We start from the raw sequence: 24,602 nt of genomic DNA on the forward strand, positions 1-24,602 counted from the left end.
AAAAAAAAAAAAAAATGGCCTGGAACTGGTCAGATATACCTGGCAAACTGAAGCCTCCTGCCCTTGGGAGCTCAGAAACATGACAACCTTCCTGGAGAACATGGCTTTTGCTCACTATTTATCAGTGGGGAGAGCTTTCTTAGGAGAAAGGCAAGTTCTTTGTCTTCTAGGGAAGAAAAAAAAGTTGGTTTTTTTTTTTTTTTTTTAAATCGGGGCTGAGCTAGGGAGGGGGAAAACTGGTCCAGTGTTTCCTCTGCACGAGTCCCATGTGTGAGCTGTCATTCAAAGGTCTGAATGCAAGAAATGCATTATAGTCCTAGAAATATGAGGTACATTTTTCTATAACAATATGATTTTCAAGAAACAAATATATCATCTCGCATCTAACAGGTTGCCTTTATTGATAAAGCCTACTTGAAGCATGGATTGTTAAAATTGTGATGGATAACTCGATTTTTTTATTTTTTCTATATTTTTATTTTTTGGTGTGGCACTAGAATTAAACCCAGTGCATTGGCAAGCCAGGCTAGTCCTCTACCACTGAGCCACGCTTCCAAGTCCCCTGAAAATAACTCTCAGCATCATCTGCCTCAAGGCGCCTGACAACACAATCCTCTTTGGTGTTTTGTGTAGGCAAATTCGTTTTCTATGTGGACATATAGACTTTCCCGAAACCTAGGGAACTCTGGGATACGAGAAAATGTAGAGTCGCTGGCTAATGAACAAGGACGGTGAGGAACATTTCCAGCACTTTAGGGGACAGCAGAGAAAACAGCTTAAAAATGAAATTTCTATATTTCTACCTTAGATTTACGCTACCAACGCTCTTGCTTTCTTTTGCTCTCGCCTGTTCCTCCTCCCCGCCTCTCCTTTCTCCATCCCTTCCTCCCCGTTCTCCCTCTGCATTTCTCTTTAGTTATTCCTTTGAGATCTGTTCAGGTCCTCCCTTCTCTTCCATTGTTCACATCACTCCCCCTAATACTGCTCACAGTCATCCGAGGAAACACATTTTCACTTGCGTTTCCCAACCACACAGTTAAGAAAGCTTAATGGAACTGAGCTAGGCCATTGTCCTGGAAAGAGATCTCATTACAATTACATGAAAGGGATTTTTTTTTTTAAAGGCTGTAAAACAGGAGGCATATTTATGCTCTCCTAAAGATGAATAGGCTTATTTATAGGTAGGCAGACATTCCATATGATAAGCTAAAATTAATCATGCTGCAGAAGAGGGTAGAGTCCAAATTAAATATAGAAGGGCAGCCTGGCTTCTTCCTCTGGTGTATTTTAATGAAGACTACAGAGGCCAGGGAAATATTTATATTCTTTCATTCATATTTTCAGGATTGCCTCATGTCTTAGTCTACACCACACACACACACGCGCACGTGCACACACACACACACACAAAATCTCTCATTTGAGGGAAGGAACTTCAAAGTGAATGTGGATATTCTCGACTCATTGTATCTTGAAGAAGAGGAGGAGGAGGATGTGGAGAGAAGGAAGAAGGGAGAGAGAGAGAGAGAGAGAGAGAGAGAGAGAGAGAGAGAGAATATTAGTGGGACTGGTCTTTTAAAACCCAGAGCTTCTTTAGAACCAGGATGACTTCCATGGGTAAGACACATGAGGGTCACCTTCCGGGTCTTTGTGTAGCTTTGGTGCAAATGATGTCTTAGGTGTGTGTGTGGCGGGGGGGGGGGGGGGGGGAGTAAGTGAGTGAGAGACGTGGACCAGTTCTTAGACTGTTTCTAGGTGACTGCCACAGGTTTCTCCAACGAGTGTGATAGATAAGGGTTCTTTCCCAAGCTGTCTAACTGCCTGAGGTTGACAAGAGCCCCCCCCCCCCCCCCCCCCCCCCCCCCCCCCCCCCCCCCCCCCCCCCCCCCCCCCCCCCCCCCCCCCCCCCCCCCCCCCCCCCCCCCCCCCCCCCCCCCCCCCCGTCAAGCATTTGAGGTCATTTAGTTAAAGATGGCTATCAGGATGCTGGTGGTGAGGAGGGAATCTTTAAGCCAATGACTTGCTGCCTTCTCCTGATGAAGTTCAAGGGTGCAGACGAACTGTCTTCCTGTGTTTCTTATTAACAGTAGGACTAGAGAACTCAGCTGAAGTGCAAGATCTCTTGTCAGGAAGAGACCCCTAATTGCTCTGGTCTTGAGTCATGCTTAAATGCTATCTCTTCTTCTATTCTGGCCCCGCATCCAGATTCTCTCTGCAGAGCCACATAGCTGGATCATGGCATCCCAAGTGAGAAAAATAACATCTTCAGACAGTGGGAGATAAGCAAGCCAGAGGAGCGTCCCAGGCATGGGGGTGAACATGTTGATAGCACTGGGTTATGAACTATTTCCTTTTAATCCGGTTTCAAAAGATGACTTCCTCCATGTGTGATTAATTCTGCATATAACTACAAGGAGCTGCATATTTTAGAACCAGCGTGTCATCAGTCCGAATGTTTAAACAATCTCTGTGGTCTCTTTCCCACACACTGATTTAACATGTATATAAAAAGGCTTTTGGAATGAGCACTCTACGTTTGCTTCACAGACTTCAGCGTCTGTTTTCAGTAAATACTGAAGATGAAACTCCCCTCATTCATGCCTGGAGCGCTGGCCAATTGCAACTGAGGCATGCGCATTCAGGGCCTCTCATGAATGTGGTTTTCTTCTTGTGAACCTCGCCCGCTCTTTCTCCAACCAAATCAAGACCACAGCAGAAAGGCTTCATGGTCAAGAGGCTGACCTAGTCGTGGGTTCTCCTAATGAGTGTGAGAACTCTGTGAGTCACAGAGGCTGGAGTTCAAAGCCTCTCTCCTTTCGACGTTTGCATCTGTGACCATGCACCCCAACCTGCAGTGGCCCCAGTTCACATTTTATTGTTCTAGTGTATTGTGAGCAGAGTCTCCTCCCTTTTCAGTTTAAGGTGTCCCAGGTTGAACTGAGACATATATTAGACTGTCTATTGTCACATCCAACTGAGGTCTCCACTGTTTGACTTGCTTTATGTGGGAGAAGGGGAGTGGTTCCATTTGGTCTGGTCTGGCTTTTTGTTTTGTTTTGTTTGGTTGGTTTTTTTGTTTGTTTGTTTTTGTTTTTGTTTTTTGAGACGGGGTTTCTCTATGTAGCCTTGGCTGTCCTGAAACTCGATCTATAGACCAGGCTGGCCTCTAGCTTACTGAGATCTGCCTGTTTCTGCCTTCCAAGTGCTGGGATTAAAGGCATTCACTGTCTGACACCACCCTCTCATCTTATCGTTTTTCTGGGTGCAGCAGCGATTTGTGCTGGAATTCTAATCCCAGCATCTCCCTTCGAGAGGTGAAACCATCAGAAACCAATCGAAGATTTAACAAAGTTAGCTAACAAAGACAGACCTCTGCAAAATGGAAGAAGTCATCTGCTGACCTTCTTGACTTGACTCTGGAGATAAATGTCCCATTCTCCAGGGAAGATAAGTCAAGGCATCAAAGCACAGACAGAGGGAGAAAGTGGTTCCTCTCCCTGAAAAGATGGAGACAGAGAACTAAAGATCCTTGAAGAACGAAGCAGAGGTGGCAGAGGTAGAGACTGCAGGCAGAGTCGGTTTACAAGGAGTGGAGGCAAAATGGAGTCTTTTGTTGGAATCTTGAGACAGCCACAGTGGAGCATTAAGGCAAGTTAAGAAGGTTTTTCTGAGCAGGAAGGCTAGTATGAGATGCCACAGGGATTGTGTTCAGGCAGCAGGCCCTGCCTAGAAGAGATAAATTGTTGATGTGCCTAGCAAATATTCTCTGAAAGGTCCCCCAACCTATGATGGTGCCACCAATATTCAGGGCATAACTACAGGGTTTCCCAATGGGATACCAGGGTGCCCAGAGACTGAAGAACACAGTCCCCCCCCCTTCCCAGTTGTCTGTTTTCATTACAATTAAACATTCTACATTCTGGGAAAGGGGGGGGGGTGGGCTCCACAAGCAGGAGGTAAATATTTTTGCCATCTTTGAAAAAGGATGAAGGCCGAGAGTCGCAAAATTACATTGATTTAAAGAAGTAGGGAAATTGATGTGTTTTGCTCACTTCAGTTTGTAGGCTGAAATTTATTCCACATATGTCTTTATAAATATTTAAGTATATAAAACCAAATGTTTAATATAAGATCCACATTGTAAATATTCCTTTGAGAGTATTTTTCTGCATGGACTGGAATGGCTGAACTTCTTAAAACATAAGTCCATGGGGGTAGAGGGAATGGTGCCTGCATTTTTTGGTATCCCTCCCTGGAATAACCATAGGCTGTCTCCACTGCTGAAGGGAGTTTTAATGTACATTTAAAATTCTAAAATTCTGAATTGTTTTATTGTCCATTTCCCATGCAAAAACACCCAAAGAATTCCTAGATGGTAGGTTCTGTGGGATGAGACGTTTCCACTGCTTTAGTTAACTGATTACAAAGTTGAACTTTTTTTTTCTTCCTAATGACAGTAAATGGCTTTTTAAACACCCATTCCTTTTCGAAATAGTTTCTTATTGGAGCAAGTTAGTGGGGCTACAGTATTCTCCTCTGTCCCCTTAGGATCAGAGCCACCTCCTGGGGTGCTGGGAGGGTCAAGAGGTGTCTTATGGGTCACCTGGTGAATGGCTGTTGCTTAGCTCAGGGTATGACTCCATCATGCTGATTAGACTGTAGTGACCATTTCTATTCTGAACTCATGATTACTTTGGGGGGGAGGGGGGCTCATAGATGAATATTCTCGAGTTTTCTGACCTGCACACATGTCACGGCATTTATCCCTCTTCACATATAAATCAATTATTAATTAATTTAAAAAGGACTAGAGAAGCCACATTCTTCACTGATCTTCAAAGTGAATGGGAACGGCTCTTGGTGAAGGTGACTTGGCTCCCAAGGGAACCTTAGAGCTCTCTGACTGCATGAATGTGGTCTCCGGTTCCCCCTCCCCACTTTACCAGTGAAACTCTAACTGTATCTATTACTATCTATCGCCTGTCTAAGAAGACTTTTAGCAAACGACTTTTGTAGCCAATAGAAACAAAAGCAAAATGAAAAGATCTAGCCCGGTGCACCCTCTTCTTTGCAGAGTCAATGAAAGTTAACCCTAGAAAAGCGGCTTGGCTGACATCACACACCAAGTCAGTGGCAGAGCTCAGAACAGCCTGAGCGTCAGTCTCCTCTAGCTGAAAGAGGCAGCTAAAGTCGCAGAAGTTACAGGGCCAAGATTCACACCTTACACCTCAGATGTACAAAACAGTAGCTTATTTATTTTATAAAACAAATGTAATCTCGCTCCAAAAGCGCTCGTTTCGACAGATGGCAGAAATAACTAAAACTTGGGCAGTAACAATCTCTTCACAGTCTCTCCCGGATGAGAAAGGAAGGGTGGGAGTACTTGATTAAATTCAACTTCCGCAACTCCCTAGCAGAGCGGATCCTGACTCCTGAGCATAGCATTCCCCACCCCAGCCCTTCCTCCTGCCCAGATGCTTTCTGGGTAATTGAGAAGTTCTTGGGTGTTCGTGGGCAGCAGGAGGGGCACAGCCTTTGCAGGCTCTACTCTTTCCCTGGAATTCGCGCCATCTTTGGGCCTTGGCCTCCGCTCTCCCTCCTGTGCTGTATAAGTGTCTACAGCTGGGGTAATTTGCGGTCTGTTCTCTCAGCATGGGCAATCTGTGGTGATAGCTCCCAGGGAGCTGGGCCATCTTCTCCTGTGAAAATTCTACCCCGGGTGCCAGTGCCGTGGGGAAAGCCAACATCGTTATGGGAAGAGAAGCAACTGCAGTTTAGGGAGGTCGCCTTGATCAGGGACCTCGCCAGCTTAGAATTAACTAGACCTGTAGACATGATACCCTTAACTTTTTCTTGAGGTGCAAAAATTAAAAGCAGACACATAATTACTGTGAAAAGGAAGTCTTCTTGTTAAAGGCAGAAGAGTAAAAACACTGATGTCATCCCCCGCCCACTCCGCCCCGAACAAAATAGATGGGAACCAATAAATAAATAAATAAATAAATAAATAACAAAGTAAAATAAAACAAGAAAACCAACAACAAAAAAGTCCTCTCGGCATCATGAATGAAGAAAAGAAATAGAAGAAATCACTCTAATCCCAAAGCACAAACTACGAAAAATACCTGCCAAATATTACAGCATGAATGGAGCTGAGGGAGTCCCTGGATGCTGACAAGCTGGATCTAGATTTCTCTCAAATTAAGTGAGGCAGCTTAAAATGTGAGCCCCTATTGTCCTTTGACTAGAGAGGGGAGCTTGAAGGAGCTTGAGGACTGTCCCTGGAGACACCACAGTTTGAATGCTACAGGTTTTTACTTTCTCCTTGGTACTTTTCTACGTGTTTCAATTGTGTGTGTGTGTGTGTGTGTGTGTGTCCGTCTTTTTTTGACAAAATGATATCTATTCCTATCATAAATGAAAAGCAAACCGAACAAAGTAGCTGGCATTGCTAATACGTTAACAACCCTATCAAAACTCTTCTGAGGTGGGGCGGTTTTCCTTTGGCCATTACTAGGCTGCTGGCTGGTATAAAATGGAATCTGGAAGAACTTTGCGGAAGGATCATTTCCTACTTAAGCAGGAAGTAAAGGAAGAAAGGAGCGAAGGTGCAGGATGGGGGCGGGGCAGAATGGGGCGGGACAGGATGGGGGCGGGGCAGTGACGTCAGGATGAGCATGAAGGAAGTATTAGAATCTGAATTTGTCTGTAAATAGCCCCAAATCTTTCAAATTAGAGAATTCTGAGGTTTGAAAGTAGTTGAAGTTACAAATCCCTCTCCTCGGATTTCTGCTTTCCCCACAAAGGACTTGTTGGTGTTCACTTGCTCGTTGGAATCACTATTTATTTGCATATTTATCTCATGAGGGTGAGGAGAAGTAACCGGATCTAGGAATGAGACAGGACTTGTGGGTAGGAAGTGACCAGGCACAGTGAATTAGCTAATTTAAGAAAGTCAAAAGCTCTTCCCACCTCTGCTGGTAGCACACCCACCTCCTCCAGGCTTCTTTCTCAGGCCTACAAGGGGGTCTAAACCACTTTTGCTTGTACATGCACCGATGGCTACCTAAGCCACACATACTGCGGTCAGAGGGAGGAAGACGGTCCCTTTCAGCCTTTCACGGGGTCCAGATGGGACTCTTGGTATCTAAACTTCCTTCCAGGTTTCTTGCCAAGATATCTGGGCTGTGTTTTGCATTGTTAATACATTTCTCCTCTTTCTAGACTTTTCCAACTGGAGTGCTTCTGTCACTGTTACAAACTCCCTGAGGTGATTTATATAGAAGAAAGGTTTGTTTTAGGTAATGGTTTCAGGATTGCCTCTAGAGCTATGAAAGACAGCACACCACAACGGGGAGAAGGCTGGGGTGGGGGGGCATGCCAAGCATGGGCTCCCTTCATGACTTCCAACAAGAGGGGAGTGGAGGGTGGAGAGGTGTGGGGTTGGGGGATGGGAGGTGAGAGGGTGGGGGTGATATGCTCACTCCACCCTCTTGCAACCTTATCTTTAAAGTCTGACCATAGCATCAAAGACTGAGAATCACCAAGCCTTTCACCTATGGGGCCTAAAGGACCTTTCAGATCCAAACTACAGCACCTGATTAAAATCCATCAACGACAGCCAGAACTGAAACAAACCAACCAACCAAAAACAGGCTTCCTTACCGAAAATCCAGAGTTGACCAGGCAAGCTGTCTATGAATACATTTGTGATACCATGGCTAGCAGAAACGGGGCAAAAAACAGTATTGTTTAGTTTTGTTTCCAGCTTCCAATTTAAAAGACAGCAGAAAGAGAACTAGTTGGCAGTCACTAATTAGAATCGTAGCAAATAGAAAACCCTGCTGAGTTGGAATAGTGGATCCTGGAGCCAATATTACTTGGCTAATGATGCTAGAAGCTGCCCTCGGGATGATCTCTTTGATAGCATGGTCCTAGATGCCTCTTGAACAAGAGGTTTCAGGCGTTATGGTACTACAGATCTCCGGACATGGAGTTTGTTTATAAGCCATGGGCTGTAGCCCATGGAGATGTGGACAGTGTGACTTCTTTTCTGCCTCTTTCATGTCAGGCACATGAAGAAATGACCAGAGATCCTGTGTCAGGATCTATGAACCTTAGTATCCACTGTATACTTTCTAACAGTGCTACCTGTCTGTCCCCAGTCCCCTAGCGTCTTCTTCTTCAAGGTCATTTGAAATCATAACTTCTCATAGGGAGACCCAAACTGAACTTGTCCGATGGACCAAACCAAGGGCTCAGAGAGCAGCTGTAGTCAATGGGACCCAAGTCTTTCAGGCTAGCACTGCTGTTTTAAAGTCATGGTTTCTAACAGTTTGCAGAGAGAGAGAGAGAGAGAGAGAGAGAGAGAGAGAGAGAGTAGAAGAAGAAGAAGATGAAGAAGACGAAGACGAAGAAGAAGAAGAAGAAGAAGAAGAAGAAGAAAAAGGAGGAGGAGGAGGAGGAAGAGGAAGAAGAAGAAGAAGAAGAGGAAGAAGAAGAAGAAGAAGAAGAAGAAGAAGAAGAAGAAGAAGAAGAAGAAGAAGAAGAAGAAGAAGAAGAAGCAGCAGCTGCAGCAGCAGCATCTGGCTTTGGCACCTTTTCAAAGCTGGGCATAATGGGCTTTCCTTCCATCATGAGATGGAAGGCTTCCCTAGGGAAGCAACAATGGCATGTAATACCTGGATGTATGTAATCCCTCAGGGTGTAACAGAAGGCATTCCTAAGCTCAGTGCTACATGGCAGATTCTGATACATGTTAGCCTCACTCTGTGTGTGTGTGTGTGTGTGTGTGTGTGTGTGTGTGTGTTGCTGTTGTTGTTGCTGTTGTTGCTGTTGTTACAGACCGAAGAATCCATGGTGATTTAAGCAAAAGGAGGTTATCAAGACTTTCTAGTAACTCAGCAATATATTGGAAGGCCAAGGGAAGAGGGAGGGTGAGGCCAGGTTTTAGGAACCCCAGCCCAGACCATACGTAGAGTAGCCAGAGGCTGCTGACACCACCGTTCTATGCCAGTCCCTTCACCCGTAAATTGGCTTCACAGAACCCATTCTGTAAAATGTCCCCCATTCTTGCCAGCATCCAAATACAAGCATCACACAGATGTGTTTGCTTCCTTGGTTCAAGGAAGAGGGGCTGGAAAGTTCTGCCAAAGGAAGGTGAGGCTTAAAGTGGCAGGCAGAGAAAATGCACTGCAAAAGTCATCCAGAACGGCAGTGCCTACAGAAGAGGATGCTGATCTTTTATCATGAGGGCTTTTCCATTTAGGCTTTAAGAAGAAAGCGGAGGCCCTTAAAGTTATCAATATCGATTGAGTATCAGGGTAAGAACATGGGCCGGCTGAAAGCAAAGTAGTTCCATGTCTAGAGTCCTATCTCTCCCCCATGTAACTCTCGACCTCAGCTCTTCTTGCCCTTCCTTTCTTTCCTTGAGCTGTCTAGAACTCTCTTATTCTAGCCAGAAGGTCTAGGCTCAGATACTGGTTTTCAGGACAGCCATGGCCAAAGGGATGGGCTCTTAGCAAGACAATGAAGTAAAATTCTGCTTGGTTATGTGTGGAGATAATGTATTTCCAAAACCCTAAGAGATACCTTTTAGCATGTATGACTATATTCCCACAGCAAGCATTCTAGGGAGCTCTACCCTGGTTCCAGGAAATTTGGCTGTGAGCTCTGGGAGAGACACAAAGTAGAGCGTAGCGTGTGTTACTTCTGTTCTGGGTCTAGGAAGGAATAGTATTCTCCTTTTCCGTTCCCAGGATCTATTCTTGTCCTTCTTACGGTTCTGCTTCATAGCATAGTACAAGGGTTTTGAGTGCACTGGACGGGTCCAGGAGAACAGAAATTGTTTTCAATTTAGGAAATAAATAAAAAAGGGTTTGTTGTATCCCAGGTGAGCTAGACAGCACAGACATTAAGAACTGGGTTGTCAAGCATAATATCTAACAGTTGAAAACTACACACTTCCAAAGGACAGGAAGTCCTTGCCTTCAGTGGCCTGGGTCATCCATGCTCCGGTGGTGGATAGCTTCACATCCTTGCCTATGCATGTGGCCCTGGTTAACCCCAATGGGTCATAAGAGTAAAGCAAGATGTGAAAGTGGATTGGGACCTTGTGGTAATAGACGGGAGTGAGGGGAAGACACAAAATGTAACGGGGGAGGAGTGGAGCTGAGCAGAACGTATTGTATAAATGTATGAGAGTGTCAAAAAATATATTACTTTTTTTTAAGGTGAAGAAGAAGTTGAGGAAGACATTTTGATGCCATCCTCTGGCCTGCACATGCGCTTGAACGAATGGACACACACCTCATACACACAAGAAAATAAGACATAGCAAACTGTTATATGTTTACTCCTAAATGAACTTAGGAGTCCTGTGGTTGAGAAAAGTTGGCTTCCTGTCCCATGTGTGTGCACTCCAGCATCCAGATGCCAGACGCCATCTGCTGGGCCCAAGTTATATTGCTCTGGAGTTATTCCGGAGGCCAAGGAGCCACAAGGAGATTAGTCCACTCCATTGGGGAAGCCTCAGTGGGCCCCCTGATTTGGATCCTAGGCTTCAGCAAGTTCATGAAAAAGTCCCTAAACGTTCACAGGTTAACTTACCAAATTAACTACCCTAATGGGAATGAGAAAAATGAAGAGTATCGCATGGAGGCATGTATCTCAAAACTGCCATTATTCATTTAAAGTTCATAACCACAAAGACACTTCTATTTTCTCAGGTGTTTCAAAGTTTTGATATGGGGAGAAAATATTGCCTCTAGAAACATAAACGAGTCTAATTCAGATTGATTTGATTTCTACACCACATTCTTGTAAAGAATGTAAGGTCTCTTCCAGGACTCATGTCTCCGGTCCTGTGCCAGCCTTAGATCTTCCCTGGGTTCCAGTCTTGGTTTACCATGGGTAGGTATATTCCTAATATTTCTCTAATGCCTGTGGTGGTAGAGTGCAGATAACTGCAGCCTACATCTTTTCCAAGGAAAATGTTATTAAATTATCTTGCTGAAAATCAAGTTTGTTTTCTCTATGTTCTAAGTATCATATTGTTTTTTTTTTAATCACATTCAGTTTTTGTTTTGTTTTGTTTTGTTTTTGTTTTGTTTTAAACAAAAGAAGGTCTGGTCTGGTTGCCATGTTGTCACGACCCTGGGAAAACACTCTATAGTGACAATTGCATTACTCTTCAGGTTGTCCCAAGTCCATGTTGGTTCCATCCGTACAATGAGTGGAGAAAAAAAAAAAAAACCCAAAAAAGAAAAACAATGCAGATACCCTCATGTATTGAGAGATGCTTAGTTAACATGACCACCATTTGCAAATTGTAGTAATAAGTATGTATTATAAATGCCAAAAGACCAAGATAGATTAAGTTTCCATGAATCCTCCAGCAAGCAAAGACCACTGGCCCAAAAGTGGGGGGGGGGGGGGGGGTTCGGTGAGGCAACAGGATGAGTTGTTGACCCATGAAGCAATCGGCTTACAATCTGCCATGACCATTGCTTGCACATTCAGAGAGGTGGAAAGCTTTGGAGACATGGATATTTTCCAGTCTTCCAGCCTTTGTTCTGTCTCTGACATGAGGCCAGGCTAATGGCCAAGGCAGAGATTCCAGTTTACTTTTGTTGTTGTTTGTTTACTTTGTTTTGTTTTGTTCTGTCCTGATTCTTTTCCTTGCTTGTTTGTTTGTGATAATGCCTTCTGTGATAGGCTAGTCTAGTCTGGAACTCATCGTGAAGCTGAGGCTGACCTCTAACTCGTGACAATCCACCTGCCTCAGTCTCTTAAGCACTAGGATTACAGGTGTGAGCCAATATGCCATGTTTCAGATTTCTAATTCCCGGGTCAGATTTTTACCGTTAGTTCTCACATGTAGAAGGAAATTGAGACGGGCAGTAATGGATGGATATCCTGAAAGCCAGTCATGAATATCTGCATTTTAGCCGAAGGCACAAAGATACCCTAGCTGACTTATTTTTCCGAGCTTCAGCTTTCTTGCCTTCCTGTTAGCATCCTTAGTCCCTAGGCTCCCAACCACTGGGAGACTGCATGACAACAGGGAGGAAAACAGGAGGCCTGGGAAACTCTTCTCTCACAGTGCTCCAGTAGCAGGACTCAGTCCTCCCTGCACATCGAATCCCAGAGAGCGTCTTTGAAATGCCCGTTCCTGGGCTACACAACATTGCTCTTCCTTCCGAATGGACTCGAGTTTGGTTCACAGCACACACTTCTGGCTGCCCATAACCACCTGGAACTTCAGCTCCAGGGACTCCACTGCCTTCCCCTGGATTTTATGGACACCTACACTCATAAGTGCACACACCCCATGCACAATCATTTAAAGTAAGGGTTCTTAATGTCCTTGTTGTGTTTTATAAAAATAGAAGGAAGAGAGAATATGTTTGGTGGAGGTGTAGTCAGGTATGGGAGAAGGGGGTGAGTCCACAAACCCATGCTGACGCATCCCTTCTCCCTGAGGGACCAGCCACATGACAGATGGTATAGTATAGAATAGAATTTACTCAGGGCATGGGGAGGGGAGTTAAGAGGGTAGTAGAGACAGAGAAAGGCAGAGAGGCAGAGAGAGAGGGAGAAGGAGGAGGAGGAGGAAGAAAAGGAGGAGGAAGAGGAAGAAGAGGAGAAAGAGGAAGAGGAGGAGAAGTAGAGGCCAGCCATGAGCATGTGGAGAGAGAGGGAAATAGGAATGGGGAGGGGGGAGGGGGGAGAGGACAGAGCAGGAGCAAGAAGGCAAGAGGGCAAGAGAGAGTGGAGGGGACAAACAGCCCCTTTTATAGTGAGTCTGAACAGCCAGGTAACTGTGGGACGGAGCTTAGACAAAATACTAACAGTCCTGACTACTGGGAGGCTGGTCTTAGAAAACACTGTAAAGATGATAATTGTAACTCTGGTTTACTGAACTCTCACTCTTTGCCAAGCAGCATTGAGCGCACTCCACACTCCACGTGTGCTCTCCAGAAGCAATTCGAGAGAGGGCTGGTCTCATCTTCACTTTGCAGGGGAGGAGTCTGAGGCACAGAGTGTGTCATAGAAAAGCCAAATATGATGCAGCCTTGTGCTGAGAATAGTATTAACCCACACAGAGTTCTTATTTCTAGTGCGTGGAAGGCAAACACTCATGTGTCCCAGATCTAAAATGCCCAGGACCTGGTTATGGAGACTGAGGAATAAGTTTCTAAAAACGATGTTTGAAATGTAGCTTTCTATCACCAAATACAGAAGAGACCTCATGCTAGTAGAAAATAAAGTAGGTAGAAATCCACCACCCTATTCCATCTTTCTTCTGACAAAACGTCATTCCAGGGCCCATACAGAAACAGAAGGTCTTGCCAACAAGCCCCAGTGTTGGAGGGCAGCAGCACAGGGAGCCTTGCCTTAAAAGGGAGCCCTGCTCTGCCCTGAACATGCATCTCATGGTTGACATGTGTCTTGTTAGAGAAGCTTCAATGTTATCCCTCCTGTCATTTTCATTTAAATATTTGTTACATTTATTTAACGTGGGGAAGAGCTTCGAATGCCACAGCCATGTTTGGAGGTCAGAGGGCAATTTGTGGAGTGTGTTCTTTCCTGGGAATCGAACTCAGATCATCGGGCTTAGTAGTAAGTGCAATTACCAGCCAAGCTATCTCACCAGCTCTTAGAAGTAATGGACTTTCCCAGACGTGATAGCAGCTGTCTCTCTGTTTCTCCCTGTCTTTCTCTCACACATGCACACGCGTGCGCGCGCACACACACACAACACACACCACGCATACCCATATGCACGGGCATGCACACATGCTTTTGAATGCTACACACTTAATGATGTGGGAAACCATTCGTATGTAGAGGGATGGCTCAGTGGTTAAGAGTACTTGTTGCTTTTGCAGGGGACCTGGGTTCGGTTTCCAGAACCCACATGGTAGCTCACGACATTCTTAAATCGGGTCCCAGAGGATCTTCTCACCTCCATGAGCCCAGGCAGGCAAAACAGCCAGTCACACACATAAAATAAAAGTGTATTTTTTTAAAGAGAGAGAGAGAGAGAGAGAGAGAGAGAGAGAGAGAGAGAGAAGAAAACCACAAAACAGAATATACAGTACACAGGCCAACATCAGAAAAGGGGCAGCGGAGAGAAGGTCACATACTTTGAAAACAGCCTGGCGAAATAAAGATGTGTTTAAATAAATTACTCTTCCTAAACAGGGCTTACAGGATAATTTTCCCTGTTGTTTTTGTTCCTCAAATTTCCACCATGAATATGTAATATGTGTTTACTCAGCTAAAAACCAGCAAAACTCATTGCCATGGTTTGGATATAAAACATCCCACCATAGCCTCACGAGTTTGTCCCCTTGGTCCCCAACTGTTTGGAGAGGTTGTGGAATCTTCAGGGCAGGAGGGGTAGCTGGCAGAGGGGCTGGCTGAGTGTCTTTGGGGGTTATCATCTGGGTATTCAGCCCAAGCTGTGGGCCAGCATAAACTCGTTCCCTCTGAAGTACTTACTGGGTACTTTTGTCTTGGCAACATGTAAGACTAATTAAGTCATCTTTAAAAGATCTGCTCCAGTAGGTTACAAGTCCACCGTCAGTAAACTTTACACAGATGAAATTCTATTTTTTTTTTAAGGTAGAAAATCTGCTATCCAGTGGCTAAGCCTTTTCTTTTGTACTAATTACCTTACACATATTTCAGGACGATCTTGTTTGATTGTTAAGCGCTGTGCTTACGGTCACTCGGATAATGAGGGGCAGAATGGCCAATGCCTGGATCCTGGCAGCCCAACCCCCCTCCATAGATATCCTTACACACAAAGTTCTCAAAGTATCTCCGTTGTGACTCTTTCTGAGCATAAATTTTTCACACCGTTCCGGGACATACAGAGAGTTTCAACTTCTCTCCCAAGTAGACAAAGAGAATGAATACTGACCAGAGCAGTCAGATGCTTACCCCTGCCAGGGAGGCAGGAAAGCCAAGAAGAGCAACCGGAACCTACTTGTTGCAGTCTGCCGAGGGCGGCCTGCACTATAATATTTAGGTTTCCCTGTTTATATCCTGTCAGGGGAGAGCAGACTATCACATTCTATCAAATCACTTGAAAAGAACCACTGATTTACAACTGCAAGGCACTAACAGAGTGTTTGATTTAAAAGAGTGTATCTATGTAGCTGGAATAAACATGCCATACTCCAGAAAGTCTGAAGATAGCTTCCCCCCAGTAAATGGCAACCAGCTAAGACTCGTTTATACCCCTCCCCCTCCCAGAAAGTTATCATGGCGTTTTTCATCACATTGAAGGGAAAACAAATGATCAAAAGATGAATGACCTCTGACCCCTCCCTATCTCCTTCTTGGTCTGTCAAAAGGCTGTTCAGCAAGGCAGGACAAGCTAATTATTTCTTTCCTAATCAATCAGCTATTTTAATGACGTGTGACATGCCTGATCTATCAGTACCATTAAGATAATGTCCACTCTGTTAGGAGGCTTCTAAGTTTATGGGGAAGCCACTATCCAGCCTGGCCCCTCAAAGAACCCAGCCCCACTCATGGTCAGCTGAGTGTAAGCCTCAGAATCTGAGAGCACATGGGAAGAAATCACCAGGGTGTCTGAGGTGGTGGCTTAGGCAACTGACATGCACGGCTGCCCATGAAGCCCCCACCTTTCCCCCCAGAATTTGAAATTACCACTCATTGGATCTTTTAAATTTTAATTTTGTCTTCTAAAGAAGTTGGGGGGGGGGGCAACAAAACAAAGCAAGCAAACAAACCACCACCTCAGCCCTGAACTTAGGTATTAAAAACCATTTCCATAGTATCTCAGAAATCTTTTGTTAGGGATGATCTGAAATACCACCAGTCTGCAGCCCTGTTTGAGGAGGGGAGGGGTGAAGCAGTAGGAAGAACATGGAGGTCCTTGCTCAAGAGGTCAAGACAGAGTGTTAAAAAGAAGTCAGGAGATCTGGCAGAAGCAGGGGGCCCAGGTGACTGAGTGAGCACTGTTTGGTTTTGTCTTTGAGTTACCTAGAGCCTCCTGCTTAGCCCCTTGGGTACCTAGCTGCAACTTTGTTGCTAAGGACTGGAATTTCCAGGCAGGGGCCAAATGGACGCCTGAGGGTGGCCACTGGAGAAAGTAGGTCTTAAGGACTACCCTGGAGGCCTGCTTGCTTCTCCTGTCACACTTTCTCTTCTGCTCAGGCAGCTCCAGCAGTCCCACACAATCAGACACTCCCTCTCCCCAGATGACAGTGGCCCTGGCCAGATGTTTCACAGGGAGCTTTCACACCCCAGTCCCATTAGGCAGCCACAGGACCAAGCCTGTGGGGGAGGGGTACCCGGCTGCTGGGCCACAGCTGGCAAGCAGCTTTTGCTCTGGATGAATTCAGCTTGAATATCTGCCTGAAGAATGTCTCCTCAAAGGCCTATCTCTGTGGCAAGGACACCCTCTGAGTGGGTGGGAGGAGGGGAGAGGGAGGATTGAGAGCATCCTCCCTCCTCATTCGTAGACAGCAGGAAGAACCCAGGACAGACATTCCCACCCTCCCTGTCTCTGGGCAGAATTTTCAGGAGTGGCCAGCTCTCCCTGGGGCCTGTCTCTTTTTGTAGCGTGGATACCAATCCGTAGGGGTTAGGTAAATATAAAGCAGTGTGAATCCAGACAGGGTACTACTGATGCTTCTGCCATGTGCTTCCTGTTCCTAGAGAGTGTATAAACAGAAAGAGGAGGGGCCAGAAGTAGAAACAGGTCGTTGGAGCATGGTATCATGTTAGCAGAGGTCTTTGTGACAGTATGGAGACATGAGGAAGACAGAAGACTTCAAGAGACAACCCAGGGAAGGGCAGCATGGTTCCAGAAGTACAATTAGTGAGGCAAGCAGTCCAGACAAGCAATGGCATCTGGAGAGGCAGAGAGGCATAGTGATCCTCCCCACCCCACCCCTTACTTCCCCCACCACCACCACCACAATCGCCTCTGTTTCCATAAGAATAAAGAAGGAGATGCAGGGTTGTCTGTACTCCTTTGATAAATACTTATTGGATGCCATCTTGAGTATACGCTTAGGGAGTAAACCTGAAGGAATCTGACCTCCCTAGAACTTTGAGTTTAGCCGAGGAGATAGACCACGAGTCTGTGCAGAAATGACAAACCAGGGAGGGTCCTCTGAGAGCCTAAGGAGGTTTTTATATAGAGGGGGGAAAAAGGAGAGAAAGCTTTGCCTTAAGTCAGGGTGTAAGAGAGACCTCCTGGAGCTGAGAGGAGGATTATCCAGGCAGAGAGAAGCTTGGGAAGTTTACTCAAGACAAGCAAAGCAAACAAAAACCCCGTGGAGGAGGCGGACCTCTGGCCAGGTCCTAGGGGTCAGGTTAGGGTTTGACCACCAGACTGAATGGTTTTAGGTGAGTAAAAGCAGAAACAGAAGTTACCTGGAAAAACAAAACCACGGTGAGTTTGTATGAAGGATACATTAAGGAAATGTTGATGGTAACATTCAGCAAGGGGGGGCTTTGCAGAACCCACAGTAAAAAAGAGCTGGTGACAGGTCCCGTCCTGGCAGCCTACAGGACGTGGAAATAGATGGACCATACTAGACTCTCTCTTTTCCCCTTTGTCTATCTCTCTGTCTCTGTATCTCTCTGTCTCTGTCTCGGTCTCTAATTCTCTCTGTTGCTGTGTCTGTCCCTGTCTCTCTGTGTGACTATCTCTGTCTCTGTGTGTCTCTCTTGATCTCTCTGTCTCTGTGTGACTATCTCTGTCTCTGTGTGTCTCTCTTGATCTCTCTGTCTCTGTGTGACTATCTCTGTCTCTGCTTCTGTCTCTGCTTCTGTCTCTGCGTGTCTGTCTTTGTGTGCCTTTCTCTGTATATCACTCTCTGCATCTCTCTCTCTGCATCTCTCTCTCTGCATCTCTCTGTGTGTCTCTGTCTCTGTCTCTGTCTCTGTCTCTGTCTCTCTCTCTCTCTCTCTCTCTCTCTCTGTGTGTGTGTGTGTGTGTGTGTGTGTGTGTGTGTGTCCCCACCCCCTCCTCTCATGGTGAGAGTACTTTTGTCTCTCTCCTGCTACTGCAGCAAGCTCTCCGTGTAGCCTCTTGGTTTGGAAAAACAAGAACCACAAACTACCAATGTGAGACATCATTTCAATGGCCTCTCTTGGCAAAAGACTCCCAAAGATTTTTCTGCTTTTCTTTATCTATCCCACTCTCTGCTTGGCCCTGTCTACAGTGCCCGTTTGAGAATGGTTTTAGAATCCGGGCCATAGGGCAGGCCCACTTCTGCCTGATTCTGAAAGCAAGTCCTTATTTCTGCAGAGGATGCCGGCAAGATAAGCCTGCTCTAGGTGTTACAGCAGCTGGGTCCTTTCCATTATCCCGGCTGTTGTGTTGTCTTGACTTTATCGCTCAACCTTAAAGTCTCACAGGTTACCATTGATGTGCTTCTCTAGAACATTCACACTGGGAGCAAGGCCAGGTGTTACAAGGTTCACATCAGCTTTTCATTGATGATTTGCCTCCCTCCAGAAAGCCAGAGCAAAGCCTCAGTTATTTCCAGGGTCTCAGTGCATCCTGGGAAAGTCTCCACGCAGCCTCCCCTCTTGAGTCATAAATAAAAATTTATGACTTACTCTTTTATTAAATTTTAGTGACCTTCACTGAGCTTTGAAAAGACCAGAAGATAACTGTACCTGTGTATGAGCACGCACGTGTGCAAGTGTGTGATCTCCAACACACCCAAAGCACTTTGCCACATACGTTCTTATTTACTTCAATATAACTTTTCCATTTTATTAAGTGGGAAAAATATGAATCTCAGAGTGACGAGGTTATTTGGTTGTAGGCACACAATTTATGAAGTCTAGATGGGTCTTCATTGTTCTCTGGAGTCTACCACAATGCCTGACACATAGTAGGTAATTGATCAATATTTGGTGGGGTGGATTAATACTATATATATATATATATATATATATATATATATATATATATATATTAAAGAGCTAGGATAAAAATTTTAACCTTGCTACCTACCACATCTGGATTCCTTCTGGCAAAATTGTGTGTTTAGAAATCAGAACAAATAAAGTACTCAAGTCTTATACACTTGAGGAACATTTAAAACCTTTTCTTGTAATATATCCAGGCCATGGTCTGTGTTAGTGACTGCTCCATTAGCACTGAGCATTTCATGGGGATCACGGTTCCCCCACACTCTATCCCATAGCCTAACCCCCAAAGCATGTGTGTGTGCTCATACAAAGTTCTGCATACGGCTTCATAGACCTGCAGTCAAACACTCCTTACACATTCGGGATTATGTTGGGGAAGCTTTTCTTTCAAATGAGATATTTAATGTCTAGAAAAGGCTCCCTGATAAACTGTGTACCACAGTGTACAAAGCTGCTATCAGGCTACAATGGGGAGGATGGAGGGATGCAAAGACAGAGGCACACACACATGCACTCCTTATATCTCCTTACAGGGGGACAGGCAGGTCAGCTCCCTGGGACTTCTAAGTGGCACAGGAACCTGAAGGATAGCATGAGGTAGGTGAAACCACTATGTCAGGCATCCCATCTTAAGAATCCAGGGAGCAGCCTGCTGGTGAGCAGGCGAGCTTTTCATTTCCTTCTGAGGAATGGGAGAAGGTTGGTTGTGCATTTAAATCCTTGCTGGTCCACGGCTGGCAGCTGGACAGGCTGACACATTGCATCAAGTCTCAGTTATTCATACAAATATGATTCACTTAATGATTGATTTATCCTTCGAGAATTTTGAGACCCAGACCAATTTTTTTTTACCCCTTCCTCCCACTAATATTCTTGGTAAATACAAATAGCATAGTTTTAGAAACACTCTTTTAATAAACCCCAGAAACAGAGCCAAGACCAGCATCCACAATCCCACTTTCGGGAACAAGTCTCCTTCCCTCAGATCATTCTTCCTTGTGAAAATACCACATCCAGTTAAACAGACGAGCCAGTGTGGTCAAATAAAATGGTAACGCTCAAAATGAAAAACCTTTTGTAAGGAGGAATGGATGAAGTAAAATAATGCTCTTGCCAGCTCAAATACATCTCAATATCTCGGGAGTTCAGAATGAAGATGAATTTGTGAAGATTAGCAGTGACAGGCATGTGAAGCACAGAAGGATAGCAGAAACCAGTCCAGCTTTTAATGAGGAAGAAAGATCTCAGTCATCAGGAAGCCAGGGGCCCCAGAGCTATGTTCAGTAACTGAGTATGATGTAAGCTGCCCATGTCCTGCTCATGGCTGCTGTGTCTCCATCTTAGAGATATCAAACTTTTCCAAGCAGTGAAGACCTATACAATCCATAGTTATATACTTAATCATAGAAGCAAACATAAAACAAAAAATGTACCTAAGAAGTGATATACTATACTTAACAAAACTGCTATATTAAACTGTGTGCATATAAACTATATGTATATAACAACTATGTAACTAAATGTAATAAACTTAAATAGTTATGCAAACTTGAAAGCAAGCAAATACATTTAATGCTTGCTACCATGTCCAAGGTACCATCCTCAATATTTGGCACGGATTAACTTCATAACTCCTGGAAGAAACAATGGTTATCCCTGTTTTGTGTTTAAGAAACCCAAGGCATAGACAAAGGAACTTCCCCCAAAGTTATACACACTCCAAATGGTGGAGATGGTATTCACATTTTCAACTCTGTACTTTTATGTACTCTAAGAGAGAGCTCACAATAACTGTGGAAAATGAAATTCCTTATGGATGTTAGAAGGATGCCTGGGAGTGACCGGGGCAGCTGTGCAGGACAGGTGTTGCAATCTTCCACCCTATGCATATAAAACCAGACCTGAGATCCAGCCTAAGCTAGATTCTGAGAAGCCCCAAGGAAGCTGTCCATCAGTTCAGAGATGTGGTGCTCAAAAAGGAGGGAAGGAACTACATGCAAAAACTAGAAACCCTGCCAGGTTGTGGTGATGCAAGCCTTTAGTCTTGTCACTCAGGAGGTAGAGAGGCAGGCAGATCTCTAAGTTTGAGACAGACCTGGTCTATGGAGTAAGTTCCAGGACAGCCAGAGCTACACAGAGGAAATCTTCTCAAACAAACAAACAAGCAAAACCAAACAAATGAACAAACAAACAAAAACCACAAACAAACCAACAAATAAAAAAAACCTAGAAACCCCAAGATCATTCTGCTCAGGAGTGGATTCCAAATTCACACTACCTACATGATAATGGGATGGGAAACGAACAGGAAAAAAATGACCTACAATCAGCAGACTCTGAACCTCTGAACAGAGATGCTTCTATGAAAGAGGGGGGGAAAAGAAGCAAAAACAAAAACCCTTCAGGAAAGGTAGTTAGCAAATGCATCATAGAGATCACAAAGCAATCTGAAAGAGGCTCTTTAAGAGATTTTAAAATATTATTTAAGAGTAAGAGGGGAAAAAAAAAAGAATGACCAAAACATCTGGACTAAAAAGGCAAGTTTTGTCTTAAAGGAACAGTATATGTTCTAGTGTGAGAAAGACAGCCATTATACCTGACAAGCTTTAATGCATGAATCAAACTGCGACGTAGACCTAAAGAGAAACCTAGAAGATCAGAGATGGATATGAGGAAACACAGCTCTAAGAGACCGCGGGAAGGGCAAGAAACACGACAGAGAAACAAATAGCGGAGGTAGAACGAGAAGCACGGTATGTGGGTGAAGGGTATTATTTGAAGAACGTGGTAGAAAGGGTTTCAAGCTCTAAGAAAACGATGAATTTCCTTTAAAGATTTATTTAATTTTATGTGTTTTGGGCGTTGCTTGCATGTATGTGAGGGCACACACACACGTGCATGCATGCCTTTGGCCCACAGAGATCGGAAGAGGGTAACAGATCCCCCGGAGCTGGAGTGATGGACAGTTGCGAGCTGTCACATGGGGTGCTGGGAATCTAACCTTAGTCCTCTGCAAGAGCCTCAGCACAGCCGGAGCTCTCAACCACTGAGTCATCGCTACAGCCCTCAAATCGCAAATATTTAGATTGAAAAAGCGTGTAGGTTCCAAGTATGATTCTGAACCTAGCTATCACCACAACTGCGTGATGTAAAAACAAAGACATTCACACAAGTCTGCAGGGAGAAGACCGGTTGCCATGGCAACACGCTAGCCCTCACCAATCACAACCAGCTTCACAGAAACAATGGATTCCAGAAAACAATGGAAGAAAAGCTTTTTTGCACTGATGGAACCTCGCTTATTTGAGCTTCCTACAACTTGTTAAGATTTGACTTTTAAATGAGATTAAAGATCTTCCCAGACATTGAACAACAAAAACAGCTCGCTACCAAGACCTTCAGAGAAATGCCAAAGAATACTCCAAATTCAGAAGGGAAGAGTGAAGCATGCAAACACACTGGCAAATACAAATAAGCAAAGCATGCTGGGAAGTCTCCATCAGTGTTGACTGGAAATACAGTGCCATGCTACTGATAAGAGAAGAAGAGGGTTGCTTTGAATGTAATGAGTCTGGAGATATTTATGTGTCTTAGGAGAAGTGGACACATGGATAAGCTTCCAACTTTGAAAATGGTATCTTAAGTCTAACAGTATAAACTGTGTTAATTGAGGAAGAATATTTCTTGGCCATAAACTTATTTCCAGACCTTCCTGGAAGTTTTTGTTCAGAGTTGTCTGGAAAGGTCTCTATTTCCGTGTGATTTAACACAACCTCCATCCAAGCTAATTTTGCAGAGCAGTCAGAGTTGAGACTATACTCAGTGGGACTTGATTTCTAGTCTCTTCCTTTTGAGTCTCCAGGATGGAGAGACAAGCTGTGAGCCAGGACACATAGGAAAACCAGTGTGCCAAAAGGAGATGATTCCTAGGCAAGTATCTTGGGAGTCAGGTGAAGAACTCCTCCATATTGTTGCTGGCATGTAATGTTTTTGCAGGTGATTGGTGTGAGGAGGTAATTTAGTAGATCCTGATCATCGGAAATGAATTATTTTGAAGTGACGATTTAAATCGGGGATTGGCAGGAATTGAATATTTAGGCTAATGAGTTTAATTGAGTATCAGGAAATGTTGGTTTTAATTTTTTTTTCTTCTTTTTCTTTTGTTACAGTGATGTAATCACCATTGGCATTCCCTGTGTAATAGCAGGAAGGCTTAAGTGCTAAAGTGTTTGAGCAGTACCGTCTGAGAGAAAAGTGCTCTGTAACAACATGTAAAAGTTATTAGCTCCCCGCTTGGCCTGGGCGAGAAGCAGAAGTCACTGAAAGTCCAGTACAACTTGGCTTAACTAAAATCCAGAGCCACTTACCTAGGCTCCTTGACTAGGAAGTCTTCTGATCAATATATGAAGAATACAATCAATATTACCTCCCTTCTGCAAGCCCAGAGATGGATGCCTGTATTGAGAACCACGGTCTTTGGAAGTAGATATACTGACCCTGGGGGACTTTAGCTCCAATGTGTAGCCTGTTATGTTACAGCTCTGTTCCTTTATCCAAAGACCTAAGATATGGATCGGTTGGAAGAAACCATACACACTGGGTAAGTCAGAGAAGGATGGCCAAGTTCTTCCTATCCCAAACTGTCCTTAAATAATAAGACCTTGCCAACTCCATTGAATCAAATCGTAGCCACTCTGAGATGTGGGTGTCTCAAGAAGAGGACTCTGCTCTTTTTAATCAAGGTGTCTCCAGATTCAGCCTGGTGCCTGGCACATAGTGGTTTCCCAATCAACTTCTGGGTTTGTTTTGTTTTGTTTTGTTTTGAGTAAAAGTTAATTGGTGAGCTCTCGGAGGTCAGGGTGCCTCTCATCCTCTCAGAAAAAAACATCTCCCCTACCACCTACTAGTCCTTTATCTCATGTAACCTAGACAGCATTCGGATGTGCCTCGTAGAGACACGTGCTTTCTAATATACAGTTAAATTTGGCAATGTATATTTTACATTGATGGGATTACATTTCAGCTCCTCATACTAGCAACACTTCAGGAGTTCAATCTCCACATGTGACTAACAGCTACTACATTCAATATCACAGCTATAGAAGGTTCCCATCATTCTAGAAAGTTCCGTCATGGGGCTCCTATAGAACCCCAACCGGGATCTCTGAGCTCAGGTCTGAGTTGGCTACTTACTAAGTAAGGATTAACATTACTTCACAAGCACACGTAGTTCTTCCTGCCCAAAGTACTCGCCTTTCCCACGGTACTTAACAGACTCTTTATACTATCCCAGCTAGATCAGCCTGAGTGAATCTTGCCAAAATTGATATTTTAGGTATCTTTATATAGTCCCTTGGCCAATAACTATCTCTCAGGCCAAACTTAGCACCAAGAGGCTAGGAGTAGCCACGTTTGTTCACAATGTATCCCCACCGAATACAAAACCGAGAGATTATACATTGTTACAGTTCTCACTGGGTAAGCTTTGAAGGAGCCATCAACTCCAGGGTTCCGGCCTCAGCCTCTCAGTGGTTGGTGCGCTGCAGGCCCCACTCTCCGATATACACACAGGGAACTCTGGATCTATTGCTCACAGCCGTCCTTTCTTCATTGCCATTCTGTCCATTTACCTTCTTTGGCTATGCTCAATATTTTCCACATTG

This window comes from Arvicanthis niloticus, chromosome 22 (genome assembly GCF_011762505.2).
Source record: "Arvicanthis niloticus isolate mArvNil1 chromosome 22, mArvNil1.pat.X, whole genome shotgun sequence".
Classification (NCBI taxonomy): Eukaryota; Metazoa; Chordata; class Mammalia; order Rodentia; family Muridae; genus Arvicanthis; species Arvicanthis niloticus.